General features: G+C 38.1%; 1 long non-coding RNA gene and 1 other non-coding gene across 2 annotated transcripts in view; one reads left to right on the forward strand and one right to left on the reverse strand.

Moving 5' to 3' along the window:
• Positions 1-2,520: 2,520 nt before the first annotated feature.
• On the reverse strand, positions 2,521-2,682 carry LOC144226047 (U1 spliceosomal RNA). Its single transcript, XR_013333511.1, has one exon. It is a non-coding gene; the product is annotated as a U1 spliceosomal RNA (small nuclear RNA).
• A 7,126-nt stretch (positions 2,683-9,808) lies between these two features.
• The window catches only part of LOC144225869 (uncharacterized), a 53,299-nt gene continuing 37,413 nt past the window's right edge, over positions 9,809-25,694 (forward strand). The window contains exon 1 of the long non-coding RNA XR_013333448.1: positions 9,809-9,850. This is a non-coding gene — a long non-coding RNA (uncharacterized LOC144225869). The remainder of the gene's footprint in view (positions 9,851-25,694) is intronic.

The following is a 25,694-nucleotide window of genomic DNA, read 5'->3' on the forward strand; positions in this document are numbered from 1 at the left end:
AAATAGGAAAAATTCTAGTTTTTCTAAAAAAAGTGAGTTGATTAACAGATAAAAAGTGGCTGAAATAGAATTAAGAAAGCTAGAATTTAGTCCAGTCTGTCACACATTTATTTTTATGAGACACTGCATAAGTCATGTAATTGGGATCTTCATCTTCAAAACAGGAATAGTTGTCCTTCCATGCCTGCCTCACAGTGCTGAGAAATTCAAATGAGATAAAATATGTGGCAGCACAAATTATGCATAGGTGAGCAAAAGCTAGGTGAGTGGCCAGATGCGCTCTGGAGTTTAGATTCCCTGGGTTTGAATCGTGATACTGAGTTTGCTGCCTCTGTATGTCTGTCTCTGATACTTAATCTGTAAATGGGAGAATAATAGTACAGATTTCTAAAGATGTTGGGAGGAGTAGGTGAGAAAATCACTAAAAAGCACTTATTACACTAGGTGTGTGGTTTCAATAGTGAATTGTTTAAGATCTTTTAATTTTCCCAGGAACTTTAATCTACATTGCATGGCCCAAGCAAACAATTAATGTTTATATATAAATTTCCTGGAAGGATCTAAATGATTAAACAGTTTAATAGAAGAGAGTTTGTGTGTTTTTAACTGTTAAATCATACACCCAAAAATTACAAATAATAAGTATAGAAACAGTATAACTATCTTTAATACTTAAACTAAATACCTAGCATTCAAAAGCAAATAAGACTTTAGCCCCAGGAGTGAAATTTGACTTCCAACCTATTTCTACATTTGCAGCAATAAAACAATTATCCTTTAGACCCCCACTACATTGACTTCAAAGAGGGTTTCACTTTCTTACCACACCTTAATTGCTCAGCTCCTGTGTACATCCACTGAGTAAGAGCAGCATGTAGATATAACACAATGTACCGTACATTTTTGGTTAGCAGACTCTAGAGTGAAAAACATCTTCTGGTAGCCCATTTTGACAATTCTTGTCATTTGCGGCAATGTTTTCACTACAGTGTGTCACACAGAAAGCCACAAAAGGATTAGACATAGACCAACTCATCCACATTTCTTCCAGCCAATAATCACATCGATGCCCACCAGCGGCCCAAATCTGCCTTAGTGCCCGCTCTGCCATTTACCAGACAGTGTGACCCCTAAGCTCATTAAGAAATGGATATACCAGATCGTCAAAAATGCCATTATCTGTGTTTTATTAGGCTCGGTGATTTGATCTTCCAGAAATATCTAAGCCTACAACAAGATGAATGTCGGGTATGACAAAAATATGCTAGTGGGATTTTGAAAACCACAGAGAAACTCTATAGGAAATATTAGGAAAGAAGAGGGCAAGAAACAAGTGACCTGGGAAAAATATATAGATAGCATAAAATTGGATCCATGCTATATCCTCCTTATGGTCTTGTCGAATAGATTTTGAAAATCCCGAAATCATGTGGACTTTATCCAAACCTGAATTTTTGAAAAAGCCATCGCTTTTATTGGACTAATAAAAACCAGGTAATATGTTTGCTGATACAATGGAAAGACTATAATGGAAACTTGATATTTGATGATTTTTTTCTCTAGTTCCTGAGTTACTTTTTTTTGGTATGAAGTTGCCTCATATTCTAAAGAGTATTAAACCAACTTAGAACTTTGAGTCTACCCATCAATTAAAGAAGCTATCTGCAGTATTTTCTTTTAATAATATTTCATTTCAGTCATTTCATTTGATGCTACAAAGCATTTGACAGGATTGAGAATTTCCTTCTCCAGTTTTTTTCCTCCTTGATATTGAAAATGGGTCTCCTGGATTGTCTCCAACTCCCATGATATTTTTCCACCATTTCTGTCACAGGCTTCTCTTCCCCACCCAGTGATAGATAGATAGATGATAGATAGATAGATAGATAGATAGATAGATAGATAGATAGATAGATAGATATTGGACCATCCTGCTGTATGCTCTCTGAGTAATCGTATTCACTGCTATAACTTTATCACCTATAAATCAACAATATCAAATGCTGCTTTCTAGCCCCAACCTCTATCTTGAGTTTGAGAGTCAAATTTTCAGCTGCTGAACACAGTCATCTATAAAGACACTGCATCATCTTTAAATTCAACTATCAATTTGATTAATAAAAAATAGTTTAACCTTATGCTCCCTTATATTTATTTTTACATTTAATATTACTATAAATATATGCACAAAATCATGTATACTGCTTTTCTCCTCAAAGTTGTATCCTGGATCTCTACAAACAAAAGATTTTGTGATTGGATGTTTTCTTCTCATTGCCTCCCATAACATCTTTTGTATGACTCTGTCATAATATTTTATACAGTGAAATAATTATTCATTTTCCTGCCTGTGTTCCTAATTACACTGTGAACTTTATCTGCAATGAGCATAATTTTTCGTTAATCTTGCATCCCTGTTTCCAAACAGAGCCTACAAAGGACAGATTCAATCAGTGTTGACAAGTAGATGAATCAATCATGTAATTCACAAGACTGACTTTATTATCTTCACCTTTTTTTCTTTTAAGAGCACAAACGCAGTCTACCACTAACCAATTACGCACCAAGTTTCCCACATTTGGGGAAATTGCAGAGGTCAGCACAGTCTGAAGTGCAATTGATGAGCCTCACCCTGAGAGAACCACTTTCGTGATCATGTTATCTCCATGGCCAAGTGTTTATTACCTTTACCTTCTTCACTGTTAGAATTATTTAGTTTGGGTGTTACATAATCATCATGTTCTCCACATACACTTCCATTATTGTCTAAAACACATTTCTCCAAAGCTGACAGTTTATATTACATCATTGGTGAATTGTTTGGAGATGTTACAAGAGTGATGATGTATGTAGCCATAGGAGTTTCAGTATCATGGTTCAAAGGTGGAGAATTAATTAATTAATTAAGAATTAATTCCTTCTTACTGTCTCAAAGATATATAAGTCTAAGGAGATCTTTGAGTCCTTCAATGACTTGCAGCCTCTCACCAACCATGTGCATCCAGCCTCCCAATGTAGATCTGGAATTCACAGAAATGGTATGGCTGATGTCTGCCTCAGCTCCTTACCTCATTTAAGAGACATTTCTGGACCATGCTTTTTATAACATATATCCTCAAAACTGTTTCTATAATCCCAGTTTCAACATTTAAAAACAATTATAATCTTGTTATATAATGTTATAAGTTATATAACTTCATTATTTATGTAATGTATCTTGAATATTATTGAAAGTGTTTTGGAGAAATACTAATGAATACCATTGGTGTCTGATAGAGATGAAAATAATTGTTTTAATCCCACCTTCATGAAGCCTGCATTCTAGTGAGGAAGACACATTAAACACATTAAAAATTAAGGTAATTAAGTAAAAATCAAGAATGCTAAACAGTGAAAAGTGCTAAGAATGAAAATTAAGCAGAGAAGGGAAAGAAAGGCATACTTACATTTGAAGTAGAATAATGAGGGAAGGCCTCTCAGTAAACATGACATTTGAGTAAAGACCTGAAAAAAAGTGAAGCAGCAGAACCATGCAAGTTTCCAAGAGAGCGCATTCCCAACAGAGACAAAAGCAAGTGCAAAGGGCCTGAGGCAGAAATATACCTGTTCTATTATAGGAATCACAAGAAAGCCAATCAAGCTGGAGTTAAGCAAGCCAGATGCAGATAATGGGTGTGTATGTGTGCATGAGAGGGGAACATGAAGGATGGCAGATTAGATAATTCTTTGTAGATCATATGAGAATTTTGGTTTTGTTCTGAGGAAGGTAGAAAGCTAGTGAATGATACTGAGAAGAGGAGATGCTTGTCCTTACGTTCTAGCAGGATAATTTTGCCTACTGCATTGAGAATAGACTATCAAAAGCCAAGGGTAAATGCAGGGTCACTAGAAGGCATTGTAGTAATCTAGGCAAAAGAGGACAGCAGCTTGGCCTAGAGTAATAGAGGGGGAAATGATGAGAAGCAGTTGTATTCTGGATATTCCTTGAAGCTGAAGGCAATTCCCCCCCCCCCCATTAGATGTAGTGGATAATAATCTAAATATATAATACCAATTCCCCACACCCTATGCCTTTAATGGCTTCCTCAAATTTAGGCAGAATTGTTGAACTTTCTTAAGCTTTCCACTCATTTCTACATCCAGTCTGTCAGAGAATTCTACCATTTCCAGTTTTAACACATGTTCACATCTGTTCCCTCCTGCCTTCCTATGCCTACCACTCTCCATACTGAACTCTTATTATTTCTTACCTGACAATTGTAATAATCTTCTAATGGTCATCCATGCTTCCTGTTTCTCCCATATCTATCTAATCTGACCTCCTCGAGTCTACCAGAACCATGTTTCCAAAGCAGAGATCTTTGTCCCTCCTTTTTTTAGAATCCTTAGTAGAGCTACCCTCCCTTTTCCAGCCTCATCACCCAGTAGCCACACATGACCTCTCACCATTCCTCAGTTCTTTCCCATCCATGTGCTTGTTTGCCTTTGCTCATTGTGCACTCTCTGTTTGAAATTTACTTTGCTCTGATATTACCTTCTCTCTGACACATCTTTCAGGGGAAAAACAATTCATCACCCCCAGCCTTGCATCCTCAAAGCACATCAGGGCACCTATGACTCTATATTATGGCTAGTAGTATGACCATCTCCCATTTTACCAGTTTTATTTAATGCTTACCATATCAAAGATGCTCAACAAATATCTTACAGAGGTTGAAACATATACTAAAGCCAAAATGTGTCCTATGCCTTTCCAAGCTTCCTTTGCCCTAGGCTTACAGTAGGCCAGCCCAGTGACCATCCCTTAAAAATTTACAAAGTAGCAGTTTATAGATATATAAATCTATCACAGTCATGCAAATGTATGTCCACAGGAAGGAGACTTAAAAAGTCAAAGCAAAGTTACTTAGCAAACTCTCTTCTGCTTTTATATTATATTGCTCTTTAATTTGTCTTTCATTTATATTGCTCTCGTTTTTTTTTTTTCTGCTGCCTTTACTGATTCCTGTTTCTCTTTTAACAGTAGGATCCTCGTTTGTGCTACCATTATACTTGTTTACCTTTCCTCTCAGTTTTTCTGCAGATGTTAACAACTCATAAATCTAAAGCTGCACTCTAACCTCTCACCTAATCTCCCATTCTGTATTCCCAGCTCTTCATATTGTTCACATACCAAACAGCATTCACTGCATCCACTTCATAATCATGAACCCCACTTGAGCTCTTCTTCCCAATTTTCACTCTTTGTCTGAGGTAAGTACTATTCTAATTTCTCAGCTTAAAATATTGAGGTTATCTTTGTCACTTTTGTCATTTACATGTAAGATAATAAATACTTATTCAGAATTCTTTTTATTCTTTATCGTGTCAACTCTAGAATTAGAGTTAGATAAAAATTATCTCTGTAAGAGCAATCCAACTGGTCCTATTTCCTCCAAAGCCTCCCCTTTTCATTCAGCCTGTGGCTGACAGGCTAATTAGGACAGTAATACTAGCTGTTGTTTGCAAGTAAATCCTAAAATGTCAATGGCTGAAAACACCCTTACATACTCATGTTACCCTGCAACACAGGTGTTTCTACTCAAGCAGTCTCCATTCAGGATCTTTCAGTCTCATGGCCCCACCCATATCTAGATTCTTGGAGTGCCTCTGTTCAGCCAGCAGACAAGGAAGACACACCTACATCTTTACCACTTTGACCAAGAAGTGACACAGTGTACTCAAATTTCACAGGCCAAAGCTCTTATCATATACCTTCACATAACCAAAGAAAGACTGGGAAATAGGTCTAGCCGTTTCCCCAGGAAGGGCAGAAAATGAATTTTGCCAATGCATAGCAGTCTCTGACACATTCATCTCTCTAAAACAGGACTCAGAACCAGAGAAAAGTCTTCTCTAAAAGAATGGAGTCTCAGTCCCCATCCTAAGGGCCCAGACCTTCATAATATGCTGCTGCTGTTGTTTGGATAAAGAACAGATTGCTTGAGCCCTAATCCAGTTATACTGCAAAGAGAGGCACTTTTCTTCCCACTCAAGGGCTGACTCTGAAGAATGGTAAGTCTTCCCAACTTTTAGGAAATTGTTCAACTAACTAAAGCAACTATACTGCTGTCTGGGTGAGTGGCAATATAGATGTTTTTACTTAACGTCACAGGACACTTGAGAAAAAACAGCCCTGCTAGATGCTGCTAAGAAAAACACCAGTCCATTGACTGTCACCTGTGGCCAATTAAACAGACCACTTTGTTTCCAAGCTCATCGTTGTGGCTATCTTGACAGTAACATCAAATGAGAACAACTGCAGCTAAATCAGCCACACGATGATCTCCATTTTGAGTAAGATGACAGAATCAGTTTAGCACAGCCATAGTTTTATTATTTCCATTCAACTATGTTCATATAAGAATGTTCTTGAGGAATTAGATCCAAATCTTAAAACTAGATGAATCCTATCCTTACAGACCACACGAACCTGATTTTCCTTTTATAGAAGAACAAAAGCACAAATCCTACTACCCATCACTTAAAAAGGAGAGAGGAATTATATCATTATTAGCCAAAGATATAAACGTTGCAGGGGGAGATATGCTCCTGCTTGCACATGCTTCAAACTTGTCAGTGCTCTCTGCATTATACCATCCTCTCCTTACAGCATCAACTCCACAATGCAGTCAAAACAGTGGAAGTTAGGAGGAGATATTTTGAAGGCAAAGTGACATACAGCCACACAATCACTCAGTTGAATGAACAGAATTACAGTTTTTGCAAACTGGAAGGCTGTCACTCAAAGTGACACCTGGCCTTCTGTTCATTGGACAGTCCATGCATGTAATATAATAGCTTCTCCAATTGTTGGCAAGAGAAGAAAGGGATCAAGGCAGCTATTGTCTGAATTCCAAATGGCAGGAAAATTTTAATGTTGGGTTCTTTGGTTTGCACAAGTGAGAATGAAAAGAATTCTAAACACTAAAGAGAGGATTAAAAAACTACATACTATTTTTCCTCTCACCTGAGGAATTCTCCATTATTTTTGGTGGAGAACAGTGAATGAGGACCAAGATGATTTCGGTAAACACACCCCCCAGAAGAAAATGGTACAGTAAACATTAAAGATGACAGAGGCCAAGATCTATGCATCTACACACCAAATATTTGAAATCAGCCTTGTACATGAGCTGAAATTTACTTATAGTTTGCAGCCATACCTATTGACTCCAATAATTGGTACAATAAGGTACCAAAGCACGGTCTAATTCATAAGAAATAAGCAAATTGTTCATTCATTCAACCAGTGTTTATTGAATGCCTAATATGTCACTCAGGGCTATATTTACCATTTACCAAAACTGTTGTTCTTAATACTGGGAATGTAGCAGTCACCATAACAGCAAAATTTGCTGGCCTGGTGGAGCTGAAGTATTCAAGTTGAGGAATCAGACAATAGACAAATCGATAATAAAATACAAAGCCTATTAACAGGTGTTAATTGTTTTGCAGAAAAAGGGTGTAGTCAAGTATCTTAGTCCAGTTTACCTTTGTGTAGGGAGTTAGAGATAAGGAGGGATTACCATTATAAATAGAGTAGTCACGCTGAGGTGAAAAGGCAAGTTTTATCAATATTTGTAAGCAAAGTATTCAAGGCAGAGAGACAAGCCAGTGCAAATGCCCTGAGAAAGGAGTGAGCCTGACATATGCATGGAAAATCAAGGATGCCAATATGGCTAAAGAGTGTGCAATAGAAGAAAGTCCGAGAAGTTAGAAGAGGAAAGCAGCCTCAATAATAATAATAATTATTATTATTATTGTTATTATTATTGGCTTTGGTTTGAGTGATACTGGATATGAACAGAGGCATGACAGTATCTTAGTTAAGTTTCAAGAGGATTACTTCAAATACTGTGTTGAGAACAGACTGAGGGAGGCAGTGGTGGGAGCAATAAAGCCAAGTAGGAGGCATTTGCAAAAATGAAGACAAGAGATGATGGTAACTTGGACCTGGATGGCATCAGAGGAGCTACTGAGTGAGAAGAAGTAAGGTTCTGGAAATATTGAAGATGGAGTCAGTAGGGTTTTCTGATAGAATGGAATGGATGTGTAGTACATGAAGGAAAGAATGATTTCAGGTTTTCTGGTGTTTTGGGTTTTTTTCTTACTTGTTTTTGTTGTTGCTTTTTTAGAAACTAGAGATAGGGAAGAGTGGGATAGAGTACGTTTTTGAGGGAAGTCAAGGGTTTTGCATAATTAGTGTGATGTGTGTTTTAGACATCTGAGTGGAGATGTTAATAAACAATTGACTATGTGAGTCCAAACTGGGTTTTAGTTGGGAGATATAAAGTTAGGAGCAATGTCAACGTGACATTAAAAAGATACTGAAATTACTTATACAACTCAATACCAAAAAAAAACCCCAAAAAACAGTAAAAAATGACATGACAGAAGACATAAACAAACATTTTTCCCAAAGAAGACCTACAGATGGCCAACAGACATGAAAAGATTCTCAACCTCACTCACCATCAGAGAAATGTAAATCAAAGCCACAGAATATCACCTTGCACCTGTCAAGTTGGCTAAAATCAAAAACACCAGAAAGAAGAACTGTTGGCAAGGATGTGGAGAAAAAGAAATCCTCGTGCATTATTGGTAGAAAAGTTGGTTTTTCCACTCAGGAAAACAGTATGGAGGTTCCTCACAAAATTAAAAATAGAATTACCATATAATCCAGTAATTCCACTACTGAGTATTTGCCCAGGGAAAGCCAAAACCCTAATTTGAGTATGCATACCTATATTTATTGCAACATTATTTGCCATAGCCAAGTTATGGTTGCAACTCAAGTGTCCCATCACCAAATGACTGGATAAGAAGACGTGGTATGTATATACAATGAACTATTACTCAGCCATAAAAAAGAGTGAGATCTTGACTTTTACAGCATGGATGGACCTATAGGGTATAAGCTAAGTGAAATAAGTTAGAGAAAGACAAATACCATATTATTTCACTCCTGTGTGGGACTTAAGAAACAAAGCAAAGCACAAAGAAAAAAAAAAGACCAAAAAAAAAAAAAAAAAAAAAAAACCAACCTCTAACTATAGAGGACAAATTGATGGTTTCCAGAGGGACAGTGGGTAGGAAATTGGTGAAAAGGATCAAGAGTACACTTATCATGATGAGCACTGAGTAACATGTACAGAATTGTTGAACCACTATATTGTGCACCTGAAACTAATATAACACCAGTATAATATGTTCATTATACTGGGATTTAATTAATCAATTTTTTAAGACATTCAGATTATAAAACAAGAGATAGACAAAGAGAGTAAATGCAGATAAAGGAGAGTTCCAAGAACGAAGCTTTAGCGTACTTTGATATTAAGAAGATGGGATGATGAATAGGAATTAGGTGTGAGATAAGTGGCCACTGTGGTAGAGGGGACATCAGAAGCCAGGTGAAAAACTTATTTCAAAAAATGGAGGATTGTCAATATGTCTGGTAGTGTTGACAACTGTTAGTGACTAGCTACAGCAGAAGGTGACTACGGCCAGATCACCTGGTATCCAGCCTAACTCCATGTGCTTCTGAAGTTCAGACTAAAGATGATACTAGCAATCAAAAAAGAGAAGTGCTAAGAATAACAAGAGTAATATATTACATTATATTCTTAACTATCTGCCAGGCATTTTACCATTTTACAATCATAACCTCGTTTAATATTCTCAAAAACCCTATTAAGTAAAGATTATTTCCTGCCTTTTACAGAAGAGATCCGTTGGCTCAGAGAGTTCTTGTGATTTTACTGAGGTCACACAACTATTCAGAAGAGGACCTGGGGCACAAAACAGGGTAAGACACCACACTGTGCTTAGAACTACTATGCCACAGTGGTGCCACCTCACGTTGCAGTCTTTATTATTCTGGAGTTCCAACTTTTAAAGAGCTTTAATAACTTTAAGGAAAAATAGCAACTGCTTAACTAGTGACAGAAGTTTTTCTGTTAGACAACCATTGCAACCTGAGTCATGGACCATTTTTTTTTTTTTTTTTACACAGTGCTACATTCAAAGAGAAATTCAATTCCATATATACTGAAAAATAATATAGTTTTTTTAGTCATAATTTCTTAAAACTGAAGTATAGGGGTGTCAGAGACAGGGCATACATAGTATTCAACATAAAATGCTTTCTAAATATCTTATTTGATGAGTTTCCCTCTACCCCAAATTTATAACGACCTTTCTTTGTTTTTTGTTTTTTTTTTAATGTTTATTTATTTTTGAGAGAGAGACAGAGTGCAAATGGAGCAGGGGCAAAGGGAGAGGAAGACACAGAATCTGAAGCAGGCTCCAGGCCCTGAGCTGTCAGCACAGGGCCCTACCAGGGCTCAAACTCATGAACTGTGAGATCATGACCTGAGCTGAAGTTGGATGCTTAACTGACTGAGCCACGCAGGTGCCCCACAGTTACCTTTCTCGTAGTAAACTCTGGTACTCTGCCCCCCTGAAACCCTGATGAAGGAATCGTCTGCCATGTTTGTGAAGCAGAACAGCATACTAAAAGCACAGCCTGAGTCACTGAGCCCTGTTTTGGGAGATCTTTATGTCTCTGTGCCTCAGTTTCTCCATCTACAAAATTCATTCATGATAGTATCTCACCCTAGGATTGTGTGGATTAAATAAATCATTATAGGTAAGCATTTAGAACAGTGCCCATCACATGGCAGATGCAAAATAAATGTTAGTTAGCATGTACTATTACAGCATCTCTCTGGTTATATCATGGTAGTATTCCACAAAGACTGTCCCAATCTCTATATGCGCTACCCTGGGACCCTTCCTATTCATGTTTCATGAAATCTTATACTCAGTTTCTGGATTCCCCTTCCTTTACTGAGCTGTTCATGATTCCTCTCAGGCACTGTGACCCTTCGAAGCTCCTCTAAGCATTATCCAGAAGCAAAACTTGTCAGCTTTCTGAGGCCGCCCAAGCCTCCTGCAGAGTCAGTGTTGCTAGTAATAGAAGGAAAAAGGTGTATTCATTTAATTCTTTCCCTCGGGGAGCTGATAGCCACTGGAAGCTCTTTCTAAAACAACAAAAACAAAGATAGGATCATCTCTTCTTCCTCCCCCTACCCAAATTTCTGAGCAACCTTTGTGCCCTGAGGTCTGCTAAACCCTGAGGAGTGGATGGCTAGAAAAGCAAAGCAACTTTGTTTATTATCACTGTGTCTCGCCTGAAACAAACAAGGAGGCAAATCTCCAACCCAGTCATAACCAGCCTCTTCAGGGTTTGCAAGCTGCTTGTCCTGGCCTAAGTAGACCTTATTTGTGGGGAATCAGACACCATAAAACTAAAGCATTAACTGTCATTCCGGCTTCCCAAATCATGTCAGTATGTCAGGCCTTTGTGTTCCTGGAGGTTTCCTAGAGTTGCCTCTGTTTCTCCCAGGAAAAATTGTGATGGCTCCTTGGTTTGGTAATAAAATCCAAAAAGTTGCCTATTGAATAGTAAATTTCCTTCAAGAGTCAGATTGACCATGCATGCTTCAATTTACTGCCCCCTGGTGGATGGCCTGCAGTTCCAGTTGCTTCAGCCTGAACACTGAGGTCTCACTGATTCATGGTTGTCAGTTCAAAATGTGAATTTCAGCTCTTCTCTGGGGCAGTGCCTGGTGGTGAGTTTGCATCTCTGGATAACCTGAAAGACCATAGACTCTCACTTAGTCTGTAGCATTTCCGTGCTCTGAGGCTATTTATCTTTGTTCTGTTTCAGTGGCTTCTCTAACAGCATTTAGAGGCCTTTATTCCAGTGCCTGGCATAGCACCTCCTACTAATTTTTCAAGTTTCTAGGAGAGTTGGCCTCAACTGGGGGGCTTCAAAGCCTGCTTAATTCCAGTCCCACGGTTACAGCCAAGTCCCCAGGGATTTATTCTCGTCAACTGAGGTAACTCAAAAGCATTGAACAAGCCCAAGCCTGGCTGTTACTGACCTCTTCTTCCTTACCAAGAGCAACTCCAATTTTCTCAGTAAATGGATGTCCATTGAATCTAAGTTAAAAATCAATTTTTAGCTTGTTTGTTCACGAGGGAATTTTTAAGACTTCCTCTGTTGATTCTCAGCCATTAATCTCAAACCAACCAACATGCTATAGAACACAGACTAATAGCACCATATCAACCCCAACCAGAGGACTGTTCCCAAGCTAGCCAGATGCAACAGCCATATTTGCTCTTAAGAAACTGTAGCCATTACATGAACTACTTTAACTTTATTTTGTCTAAGAGCTTTATCTCTAAGAGCAGTCCTTAGCCGGTTAGAATCTGGCCAAGAATCAATGACACAGTGAATGAATGATTTGGCTTATACATAATAATACAAGGAAATTATTCTCTCCCTCTTCTTACCTCATGTCTCCACCAGCAATTCACCACTCTATCCGTGTCACCTTAAGTTCTAGCTGTTGGATATTTTATTTTACCATTTTCTTACTGCTACCTCATGACCTTTTCATCCAGAGGCTCTTATCTCCTAGAAGACAGACTGAGTCCTTTCAGTTAGCTCTTCTTCTATGAATAATTTTGTTAATACATCATTTAAGAAGATACTGTTGACTCTAAGTTCTGTCTGGGCATTGTATATATTGATACAGATTACTTCTTCCTGTTTTTGATCCAGTTATAGAACTAAATGGTTTACTACTAAATCTCTCCAAAATCTCTGCTCTACCTTTCCCCATTACAGATATATTTCTATGGGCAGATATATAACACAATAGAAGAAACATTCCTATATGTCCATATTTTCTGTATTTTGTTCACTTGAAATAACTATACAGTCCAAATTTTGTAATATTTACTTCCATGTAATAACAAAACATAAATGCTCATAGTGAAGATGTGCTTTGAACCTATTTCTAGGGTAATGATTTGTATCCAAAACCCCATATGTAACCTAGGTATATAGCTGACTCCCACTTGGATCAGTCTCTGAATAGCCTTCTATTCAATGAAACAGCACTCTGGCCACAGAAGACCTGAAGTATTACATAAATCTTGATTGTGAATTGTCTTTAATGGGTAATGTGGAGAATTTACACAAATGTCACAGGAATTCTTCCTAAAAATTATTTTTTGATGCCTTTCACCATAGTTCTCCCTCTCATGGGAGTTGCCTCTTCCTCCATCTTTCTCTCTCTCTTCATTTCTCTCCATACTCACCTCCTGCCATGTTCTCCTTCTTACTCTGCTCAGCATAGTTGACACATCTAGAGCTCCCAACGTGTGCATCCCCATACCTTTTGCAGCACCCACAGAGCAGAGTTTGCCTTCTGCTCAGAATGCTTTTTCTCCTAATAGACAGCTTTCACAAGGATTTTGTTGGAAATAAAAATACAAATTCACCACCTGTTACACTGTAAGTTTCTGTAGGTGTACAATCATTCACCTAACCACTGAAATTGTTCTACAGATAGAAATTATTTTCAGTTACTTCCTCTGAATGTCTCCTTATTTTAAGCTATGGTATCAATTTAAGATGGTCCTAGGCGGGGAAAAATAAGAACAAATAGTTGGCAACAGGCATTATCTATCATTGGAAATATAAATGAATGCAAAAGCTATTTTAGATGGGCAGATGATAATTAAAGTATAATATAATAATTATATCTTACCTAGAATATATGTGTGTGTGTGTTTATGTGTGTGTAATTTACGAATATAGAGTTTCTGTTTTTGTATCTCTTCCACATTTCTGTTTGTTCACTTACATCTTCACATTTGAGAATACTTACACCTGGTGCTGTATTCCTGACCCTCTATAGGATTTCATGGCCCTGAGGGCCAATTTTCAGAGACCAATGCATCTTGTCAGACTAGGTCTGAGACTAGGGTCTGAGAAGAATACTAAGAACTTTGATGGATTATCACTAAAACTCAGCTGTGCTGAAAAGTTATAAATCTCCAACTTCCCTCAGGCTTAGATGGGACTGTACTAGTAGGATCATCAAAGTCACCAAACTGTCCTGAGCCCTAAAAAGTACATTAAAAAGGGCATCAGCTACCAAAAATGTAAACAAGTGTAATACACATTCCAGGCCTATGAAGTTCAGGCACTAATCATCTCAGATAAATGATAAACAAATGATGAGTTACATGTAAATCAACAATGTTGTCAAAACATGGCCCTTTTAATCCCAGATAAATGATGAAGTTTATAAAAGGAGATTTTTGAGGGTCGTGGAAGATTGTTTAAACATATGTGGAGAGTGGTTTAAGTGCTAATCCATTGCCATTTTATGTAAACTGCATTTCTATCATCAGTCTCTGCTGCATAAAATTGCCTCATCATTTTATAAATCCATAGACCTAGCTGAAACTAGTCCCTGCTGGAAACAAATTTTTCACATTAAGCTTGAAAGTTTTAAACTCCCCTCTACAAACACAGAATGACACAGTCTTGAAAACCTCAGCTCAAGACACGACAAAGTTTAAAGCACTTCGCAACTTTTATAGGGTGTCACCCTCTATCCAACTCTAAAAGATCTAACGATACAGAAATGCTTCCACATCAAGATGTTTCACAAGATGCTTTATAAATGAATCTGGATTCTACTGAAGCTGTTACACATCTGCTTTGCTTTACCGATGAAGAACACAAACATGTTGATGGTTTCAGTCCAAACCCTTTTTGCAAGCAAGAAGGAAATGCAGAATGTTCGGCTAATTGCTAAGAGGAAATCCATATGTGTTATTTGCTTTCCATGAAAGGACAGGTCCTCCTGCTATTTAATTGATGAAACATTGTATGCAAAACTGACAGTGATTAATACCATTCTAAGATGCCATTTTAAGAGCTGTAAGTGTAATGCTCTGGAATATGTTCTTTGACATTTACATTGCTTTTTGCTAGGTATAAAATCTAGTTCTTGCCTTAAGCATTTATACTGGGGTAAAAATGTTAAGTAATTTCAAATGGCAATGTCTTCCTAAGGAGCCAATCTTTAAAAAGCCAGGAGCTGATCACTTTTTGTTCTGAGTTCCTTGTTAAAAACAAACAAACATTGTGCTACACATTCATTTTGAAATATTTATCAAGCACCCAGAGGATATTTTGTGTGATTTCTCCTTGGTGTGTCTCTTCCCACGAAGAGGCTCCATGGGCATTGAATGTCCCAAAACCAAGGGACAAGTGGTATAGTGAATGAATTCTTAACAGGTTCTTCCATCCATGGTCCTCTCCCTCCATACACACATAGAAGTCACCTGGGAAGTCTGCACTACATACATAGAGTGAGCCTCAAGACAATACACAATGACTCACATTTCCTTATTTGATGCAGTCTGGAAAGGAGGTAGGGTTCAAGCCTGGGTTTTCTTTTGTAATCTCCAGCATAGGGAAGGATATGAAGGGCTTGTTTTTCTTCAAAGGATTCACAGTTCATTATACTTAAGCTTTCCACAATCCTGTGACCTCTCAGACTCACTTCTCACCCAGTGTATTACTGCCATCCTGAATCGCTTATATCTAACAGAGATAACAAAGTCTCTTTTGCATCTGCCTTAGACATTATTCCTGACACCACAAGTATTCAGACACCAGAATTTTACAGAAACACAGCACACAAAATAAATCCAACAGACCCATTTTGTGAGTGTCTTGATAAGAGGAGCTGTCATTTTTTGCTCTGTTTTTCCTATTCTTCATAGAGAGATGAAGGTAGACACCACAAAAGCAAATATTTTTAGGGGCTAAGAAAGTAAATACAATGGGAGAAGAAAACAAGGTGACTTGAACACAGTGTTAAAGATTCCTAACACTATCTTTAAAGTAGCAAAATTGCAACTAGGATGAGTGGCAATTAACACTTGCCTTAGCAACAGAGAATTCACAGGGATTTGTGGAGCCTGGGCTGAACTTGTTGACTTAAAAGGGACAGCAACTATGAAACTCCATCAGTTGTTTGCAGGAAAAAATATAAGCCCAGTATTGCCAGAATTTACAGTTTCCCAAGAAGCTGGAAATTAAGAGTTTTATGTGGAGTCTCCCAATTTTTAGGTTTGTAGGTGATGACAACGAACTCAGTTGAAAGGGGGGAAAAACCAATCATTTGGTGGAGTATAAACGTTCAGGCTAAACAAAATTTCATCTGTGAACCAGAGCAGCTCCAAAGGCTGAGAGTTTGCACCTCTAGTCTTGGCAAAGCTCAGAAAATTTTTTTCTGCTTTTAATTCAAGCACAAGATTTACTACTATTTAAACCAAGGTTTTGATGCTGAGAACACTTCCAAAAGCTAAATCCAGAGGTCTGCTCTTTAAGTCTGCACTGACATCCCTTGTCAGAGCCAGACTCTGTAAAGACCCAGAGAAAGCTAATTCTCTTGTCACCTATCATTTATCTTGAACACTGGAGGATGGAATCCATGATATCCGATATAAATACCAATAACCAACTGCAGATCAATTCAGCTTCCATCCACTAAATTCTCTAGCTATCCAGAAGTTCTCCAAGACAGAAAACAATCATAAGGATAGATGAAAGACAGCTTGTGGTGGTAATAAAAATCAGAAATGGCAGTGAAGGCCCAGTAAGCATTATGAGATTTAGAGAAACAGAAGGATTAGTTTAGAGGCAATGAAAGCAGTGAGATGGTGGCAATTTAAGCAATTGAACAACTACATAGCATGAGAGCCGGTGCTTTTATGGGCCACCAACCAACTGAAACTTCTTCCTCCTCTCTATGTATAGGCACATAAGACTGTTCCCTACCATATCCCGCTTTACTGCTTTAGAGTCCCTGATGCTGACATACAGACTCACTCTCACCCCACCTGCATTTCAAGTTTAAGGACTGAGCAGTCAGCTTTACAAAAGCCAATAGAAGTCTTCTATGCCAGTTTCAGCTCCATTCGGAAGACGATGACCAGAGGAAAAAGTAAAATCCTCTATCCAAATCCCTCTCCTTGCTAATGGGAGAGCCACAGACTGCCAGCTGTCTTACGGCAACCACTTCATGGTTTGTCTCTGACAGATCAGTATCAAACCAAATAGCTATAGGCCAACCAATTGCGAAAAAAAAAAAAAAAAAAAGTAGAGACCAAGAGATTCATGCCTGCTGGTGAAAACTTAAACAGGCATGTGGGTAATATGAGTATGACAAGCTGGCAGCCCACAGCCTTTTTGAAGTGAAGAGCAAATAAGTTGAGGATTTTTATAATGCGGGCTTTGTCCGGTAATTCAGCCAGAAGCTTTACCAATACAGCTGCTTCCAAAAACTAAAACACATGGGGCAAAAAAGCATTGCAACTTAAAGCAAACAAGATTCGCAGCCAGGACCAGCATTCCCAACAGCTGAGGAGTAGACACGCTCTGCCACTAAAAATAAAGTCGTGGCCAGATTTTGAATGTCTCCCAGACAGACCAAAAGCAAATGATGATGGACAATTATAAACTGTAAAAAGAACAACTAAAGGAGACTATTATCAGTGTTTGAAGTAGCAGCTATACAAAGCCCTTTGGGGTGGAATTCAAGGGTCAGAAGGGGCATCTGGGAAAGAGAGCTGTCCGTTATGAAAATAATGCTTAAAGTAAAAGAACAAAGATACCACAATTATTTTCTTGTGAAATATGTAGCATACTCTACCCTTACTCTCAGGAAATATGTATTTATTTATAGATAGGCATAGGTATCTCACAATTCAACAAAGATAAACAGACTTATATGGTAAAGGAATATGCAGTTCTAAAGTCTGCATTCAACACAAAGTTACCTCTTTCCATTTTTTTGTTGTTGTTGTTGTTCTTCACAAATTTGTTTCTCTCTGCAGCCCCCTTTCAAGGGGCCACATCCCCTAATGGCATATCAGTCTTCAGCTTGATTGAACCTTCAGGGGCATAAGGAACTGAAGAGGCCCTATCACTCCCATTGAAGGGATACTGTCCCTGTCATAACACTAGATCACCAATATCACAAATAAATAAGTTCTCAAATGTTATGTTGTGATTGCTCAAAACCCAGAATACTAGAGAAAAACCAGGCTAAGGAAGTGCTTGAGTTCCTCCAAAATGGGTCAGTGATTTCTCTAATCAAAAGGAGAAACTCTTCAGCTTTCAACAGGTAACCTCCAAAGCTTTAAATTTGCTGGGCAGCTAAGTGATGTGCACTAAAGGGTAGGCAGATTAGGAGGGCGTGAACGGCTCTGTCAGCCAGCAGTGCATTCTTCTGGGGGTGTAACTTGTGTTCCTACATCTATCTATACAATAGATTCCCCATTACAGTAATTATTATGAATTATAGATAAGCACTCTGTGTGTAATGTTCTGCTCTCCATTTCCTACAAATCAAATTACCGAGGGTTATATTGGATTGTGGACATATTTAGAAAATCCTTTTATGGTTGTTTGTTAGGCTTCCTTCTGCCAAGAAACTCCAATCTCTTCTTTGACCAGATGCCCCTAACGTGACTGCCGTGAAAATGACTAGCACTGCAGAGGGGTGCGGTGCAGGGTGGTGCCCACTAGGCTCTGGAATTACCATCCAGACCAACTAGGGACTGACAAAGCCATCTTGATCAGGAAACAATGAAACACTTGAACCCTAAAGTTGGGCAGATGGAAAGTATTCAAGAATCACTTGTTGAATGTCCACACTGATTATTATCCCATGGAGGCTACCAACAGAGACAATCTCTATTGAGAAAGACCTCTAAACTGGACTCCTAAACAATTACAGCTCTCTTCCACAGGTACTTGACAAGGGGTGTAATGGACCATGTGTGCCTTTATGGGCTGAGAAGAGGGATAGACCTACAAATTTGGTTAAACCACTCACTGTATAATAAAGACTTAATCCTCAAATATTTAAGCTCTTTGCTCAGCTTATCAAATCTGATTCTAGGTAGCTTTGTAGCCATTTAGATCAATGATGGGTTGTGTGTTCATATGAACATCAAAAACCTACCAGTAACCTGTGAAGTCTTCAAATCCAAGGAGTTGGAAGGACTAGAGCTACAGAGGAAACAAACAAACAAACCTCCTAGGTTGAGGTTACACACAGTGTCTGTCCTCTCTATAAGATCCCCATGCTCCATATATAAAGTGCCCTCATCGAAACTCATGTCTTTTCTCCAAGACTATTTTGTTGGTGACAGCTAATTGCCACATGCAGTAAATCTTGCTATGATGTTAATGACTGGCAACAATACTCTACAGTAGAAATGGTTAACACTTATTGAACACGTACAGTATACCAGGTACTACACTACATGCAGTGCATGTATTATTTCATGTAATCTTTCAACAGCTTAACGAAGTTAGTGATATTATTTATCATTCCCATCTAACAGATATGGAAAGTTAGGCAGAGTGACTGAATGCTACTTTCTTAAATTTGCTCCTGAGAAGTGGGTTCAAATCCAAGCAGTTGTAGCTCTAGGACCATAACACTTAACCACCATACAACAGCTTATACCTCATTGTGTAAAAATGGACGTTATCCTCAAAATGCTGTTACTTAGGCCACTGACTCTTGGATCCTCCCTGTCCTTCATCTGTAAAACTAAGGGATTGAATTATCTCAGTGGTTTTTCAAAATTTAGTCAAGCTCCTTTTGGGCCTGATTAGAGTGAAGTGAAAAATGAGAGGTGCCCAGGAAGTGTCCAACTTTGGCTCAGGTCATAATCTTGCGGTTCGTGAGTTCAGGCCCCATGTGGGGCTCTGTGCTGACAGTTCAGAGCCTAGAGCCTGCTTCAGATTCTGTGTCTCCCTCCCTCTCTGCCCCTCCTCTCTCTCTCTCTCTCTCTCAAAAATAAATAAACATTAAAAAAATTTTTTAAAAAGAAAGAAAGATGAGGGTAGCAAAGCTCTGCCTCCTCACCCAGTTTCAACCCCAGTACTACTGCTTTTCTATATTTATGTGTTAGATTTAGGTATAAAATTTCTTCTGCATGCAGGTCCTAAATCTTTAAACATTTTGAAACCCAGTAAAACAAAAACCATAAACTAACTGACCCATGATCCAAATCCTGCCTACAGAGTTTTTCTGTTTGGCTCCAAAGATTTTTGTTTTGTTTTGTTTTGTACTTGAAGTACATACCAACATTTATAATTTAGGGTATTCTGTATAAAAATTGAGTCTCTTTTGAAAGTTTTGATGTATAAACACAGGGCAGGCCTTCTGCCCAGAAACTATTGCATGCATAGCCCATCCTGCAGTTCACCATGACTCCCTATTCACCCACTTCATTCAACTCTACTAACCTCATACCTGCAGACCATTAAGTTTACCATCCCTAGTCCAGAGCTTACCTTTAACATTCTTCCCAGTCCTGAGTATGTCCCCAAATGAACTGTAAACTTCTAATGAAAAGAACTTTATTTTATGCATACTTAATATTTCTCAGTGCTTCCTACCTCTGTCACCCTCTCCCCCCTCATCCCCACCCCCATCTCAGTGTGAGAATGTGCCCAAGAGCACAGCACACACGTATGTGCGTGCACACACACACACACACACACACACAAATACTCAATACATATTAGAGGTTCAACAGTTGCTCTTATGTTGAAAAATGACTTTCTACATTACACCACTCAGTAACATTTACATTTTACTAAACGATCTTGAGCCCCCAATTTCTTAGCCCAAAGGACTGCATTTCTAATGGTGTATTTCATCATGCTGTGTGTCAGGCAAGCCTGCAAGAAATTTGGGGGTTGAAGGATTCTGTTAGTAAAGTAACTTGTTTCCAATAAATAAATACTCATTCTGGTTACCTTAATTAACAGGAACTTATTGTAAGTATATTCAAGGGCACAAAAGGAATAAATAGAACACCCTTCGTGTTGAGAATATTTGGTAATAAGAAAAATCCAATATGGTTCCAGTAGCTACCTTATTGGCCCTTTAGTAGCAGGACTGTGTTTATCGTCTTTCTGGTGGTGACTCAGCTCGTTTCTGACTGGATCTCTGCCTCCCACTGGTATCATTTAGCCACCTTATCCTCTGTTCTCCATCATTTCTGTTTCAGTTTCTACTTACTCATAAATTCTGTTTACTTATGCCATCAGTTTACTCATCTTTCTTGCTGCCACAAGTCCTCTTTTTGTGGTTCTTTTTAGCTTATATTCCCTCCCCAAACCAACTAATTGACTCCCTCCTCAGATGCCCTAGTTCAAATTCCTGAGCCAGAACATCTGACCCAACTAATGACCGTTTTGCCTATTTGGGTAGTTTTTCATGCCAAACCATCTCATAGGACATTAGCCAGCCTAGGCATTCGTTAGGGGTAGGACCACCCTGGTCCAGTGAGATGGATTAGTAAGAAGGGGACTCGTGGCCACCCAAGGCAGCTCCCACAGCCCATTTGTGGGTAAGTCACTTTCCCTTAGAAGGAAGTTATTGATATGGCAGGCACTCTGATGGACCCATCCAATAGGATCTCTAGACTTCAATTCAGATCATGCTTGTATCTCCATCTTTGAGGGTAGTTTCCATCTGTAACATAAACCAAAGCTAAAGCTATATTGCTATAGCATTCCTGTTCATGTGGACCTTTAAGTAGGAACCATCAGAGAACCTCTGTGGTTTTCATGTGCTTTTTGATGACAACTTACTCTAACTGTCTAAGGCATGGTCCCATAAAGCATGAACCTCAGTTGTTTTGGAGGACTCTGAACCAGCTCTTTTATACATTTATTATCCAGGCTTAAATGTCATTGAATTATACTGACTTCCCATCTATATGCTAAGGAATACCATCTGTATGATAAGGAATTTCAGCCATCCAAGTCGAGCCCCATCTCAATTACATGTCTGCCTACACCATCTCCACCTAAGTGTCCCAGTGTTTTTCAATGTTGGAAAAGTTTGTCATGTCCAAACTAGTTTTACCAGCCTTGTTCCCAGTTAACCTACTCTTCTTAAATCATCCAGTTGTTCAAACAATAAATTAGGGCATCATCCTTAATTTTTACCTCTCCCAGGCCCATATCCAATCAATAATTATCATTTCTGTTGAATATTACTTCTCAAATATCTCACAACTGTATCCCTACTACTCTACTGCCACAATTAAAGTGAACTAATTTTAATATTTCAGAAGCATAAAGATGTTCTTTGTCACCTCTAGTCTTCTGTATAACAAAGCTATCCCTCTTACTAGAACACTATCCTCCCATCCATTACCTCTATTCCAAACCCTAAACTCCTTATTATCCTAATTCCTACTTATCCTTCAAATATCTGGTTGGAGTCACTCCCTCCTGGAAGCCCTCCCTTACTTACCAATTCTGGGACAGGTGCCCCTCCTATATGCCTTAGTGCTGTCACCTATTTCTTACCATATCATATGTGTAATCACCTGTTTGCTCCTCTGTAATGTCCACTAAACCATTCCTCTTGAGATAGGACCATGTCTGCCTTTTAAATCTGTGTTCCCAGTGCCTAATACAGCAATTGACACATAGCAGCTCCTTGATAAATGTTTGTTAAAGGAATAAATGTGCTATACTATAAGACCTATATGCCTTTAATATATTTTCCTTTCAAATGCACCCTGAAAATAAGGTTGTGATTTTGATAAAGTTTCAAAGACAATTGGAAACAGCCAAAGACATGCACAGTCCCAAACACAAAACAGAATGAATAACAACATACAAATAAAAAAATGTAAATATCAAATGAAGATGCAAGTCACACAGTCATGTAAATCATCCAGATAAGCTGAATACAAATTCTGTACCTAAATGTGTTTCTCAGCCCATATTTCTAAGTACAGTAGCACACCATACTCCTGAGAATTATAGAGTACTTTTTTTTCTTTTCCATTGTTCATGCACTAATTCATACTACTGAAACTCAGATATTCAGATAACAAATAACCAAGTGTTGGAAGGAAAGTTACAAATTATAGTCATATGTCACAGTCCAAGCAAATGGCAGCCAAATTTCTCTGTATAAATTGCAGAATTCTCTTATGATTTCACAAGATGTATTGAAAAGAAAAACAGTAAAAAGGAAATTCATTTTTTACTCAGCTAATATAGTATATAAGGTAAAGGGTTCATGTTTAAACTGTTACAGATGACTGAGTTTTTCCAGAAATGCAGTTTTAACAAAGCATAATACCACTGAGATATTAAAACTGAATTTAAATTTTTTAAAATTAGGTTAACACCCTCAGAGCAAATCATGCTAATATCATATGCTTTAAGTAATACTATACTTTAAATAGATTATTTAGCTAGAAACAAGAAAACAGATTACAAAAGAAGACAATGAATAAAAAAGAGCTGGTCAAAGAATCTTTAGGAACAATATGACTTTTAATCGGCTAGACCCATAAGGTAATAATAAGGAAATCTTTATGTGGGTGACCCTCTTGTGTTTCTTATTTTGTGCTATGCCTTTTGCTACTAATTAATAGTAAGTTCAAAGTTATCACTCTGGGAGTGAGACAATAGTCATCAATCCATATTTTTCAGGTAAAACTATTATAGTTTCTTGCTAAGAATGAAGACAATATTCAAGGCAAAAATCCTGTTTGTTTTAAAACTGACAGTTAATTTTTGCTAATTCTCATCATCCTTCCAACATTTTTACACGAGAGAATACGGAGTGTAATGTTGATGAGGGACCACCTCAAATAAAACATGAACAAAGCCTGTATCTGCTGCCTGAGGCTTCTCTGAAGAAGTACAGGAACCAGTTTTGCCTTGAGCCAATTCAGGGTAATTGTTTGGGGGCACCTGGGTGGCTCAGTTGGTTAAGGTCCACACCAGCTCAGGTTAGGATTTCCGTGAATTTGATCACCGCTTTGGGCTCTGTGCTGACACAGCAGCCTGGAGCTCTCTTGGAGTTGTGTTGTCTCTCTCTCTCTCTCTGCTCCTCCCCTGCTCATGCTCTGTTTCTCTCTCTCTCTTTCTGTCTCTCTTAAAGACAAATAAACATTTAAAAAGAAGATTAAGGGTAATTCTTTGTAGTAGGTGAGGTTTAAGATTTTTTTGACCCCCACTCCCTATCCAAGCCCGACTGAAAAAGGTCAGGTACAGCCCCTGGCCTTGGCACAACATGACTATCAAACACTCCCATTTCTCACCCTCCATAAGAACAAATTCTCCAGTAACTCCTACTTGAATGCTACATGTGTCCTGATCATTCAAGGATGTAGGTTTTGTCATTTACATATGTTTTTGCCCTGATCTCAAGTTCAAAAAAATAAAATGTATTTTAGGACAACCTAATGTAGAAACTCTAAATGTTCCCAGAAAAAAACTGAATAAATAAATAAGCTTGTTATGGCGAAGACATTTGGAGATTAATAGTTGGTATCTTTTGGCTGTAGTCAGAAATAAGTAAGCATCCATTCATAGCAAGCCTTTATAACATTATCTTTGTTTCCATTGTTATTATGCTTATAAATGTTTTTGGAATCCATGGCAGTCTTTAAAAAAAAAACAAAAAACCTAAGATCATTTTTAACCTATTTTTTCCCATAAGTTAAAGAAAGTAAAATACTAAAAAGTAACACATCCTTATAGAATATATGAGGGATATGAAAAAAATCCAAGTATAAGTCCTTGTGAAATAAATTTGTGATCAGTGGAATTAGACCTCTTCCCAGTGTTCCAGTGACTATCAAAACAGATGTGTGATATCTGTGTCTGTCAGGTGCCTCTTTAAAGCCTTACATGGTTGGCTTGTCCTTGTTCAGCTCGCAGTCATTTAAAAAATACTTTGAGAGCTAGCCATGAGAATTACAAATCATTTTTCAAAGGTATGTGCAGCTCTGCAAATTACAATGAGTTTACAGGTGCTGTCTTATTCTGTGTAACCTAGAGATGAAAGAATCATCAAGGACACTGATGCTCATTGCTGCTTCGATGAAATCCTCATGAATTCAAAAATTGTGGCAATAATCTCTTTCATGGAAATAGATCTAAGAAGTTGTCAAGCAGATGGCATCTGATTTCCTCCTAAATGAAGAAGCCTTGTAAAATAGTGTAAGGGCTCCAACACCAACAAAGCAGCAGTAGTAGAAACTAGAAGCAGTGATCTTACTCCCTTGATGACTGTTGGAACTAGGAGGGACAGAATGGAGCAGACGCACTGCTGGTCACTTCATCATACACTGGCTCACTTAGAGCTCATAGCCACTTAATAGAATAGCATTCTCTTCTTTAATTTCAAACACATGGAGCTTAAATACAAAAGATTAAGTGACTTGACCAAGATCACCAAGCTAATAAATGTCTTGGCAAGATTCTCACTAAAACAAACATATAAAAAAACTAAGAAGGAAGAGACAACTTACCTGTAATACTTCAAACACACATAGCCCTACTATAAAATCAACACATTATCAGGACTCAAAGTCTGATCATCAGCTCATTCTTCCCACCTGCATACACTTTTCCCCCCATGTGCTCTCCTGTTCTGATACTGCCATTCTTTCTGTTACTATTCAAGGCTTTCCTAAATGTTTCCTTTTTAATTTTTTTAAATGTTTTTTATTCTTTTTTTTTTTTTTTTTTTTTTTTTTTTTTTTTTTTTTATTTATTTCTAGGAGAGAGAGAGACAGCGTGAGCAGGGGAGGGTCAGAGAGAGAGGGAGTNTTTTTGAGAGAAAGAGACAGAGCACAAGCAGGGGAGGGCCAGAGAGAGGAAGACACAGAACCTGATTCAGGCTCCAGGCTCT

The sequence above is a fragment of the Crocuta crocuta genome, unplaced genomic scaffold (genome assembly GCF_008692635.1).
Source record: "Crocuta crocuta isolate KB4526 unplaced genomic scaffold, BGI_CrCroc_1.0 scaffold131, whole genome shotgun sequence".
Lineage (NCBI taxonomy): Eukaryota > Metazoa > Chordata > Mammalia > Carnivora > Hyaenidae > Crocuta > Crocuta crocuta.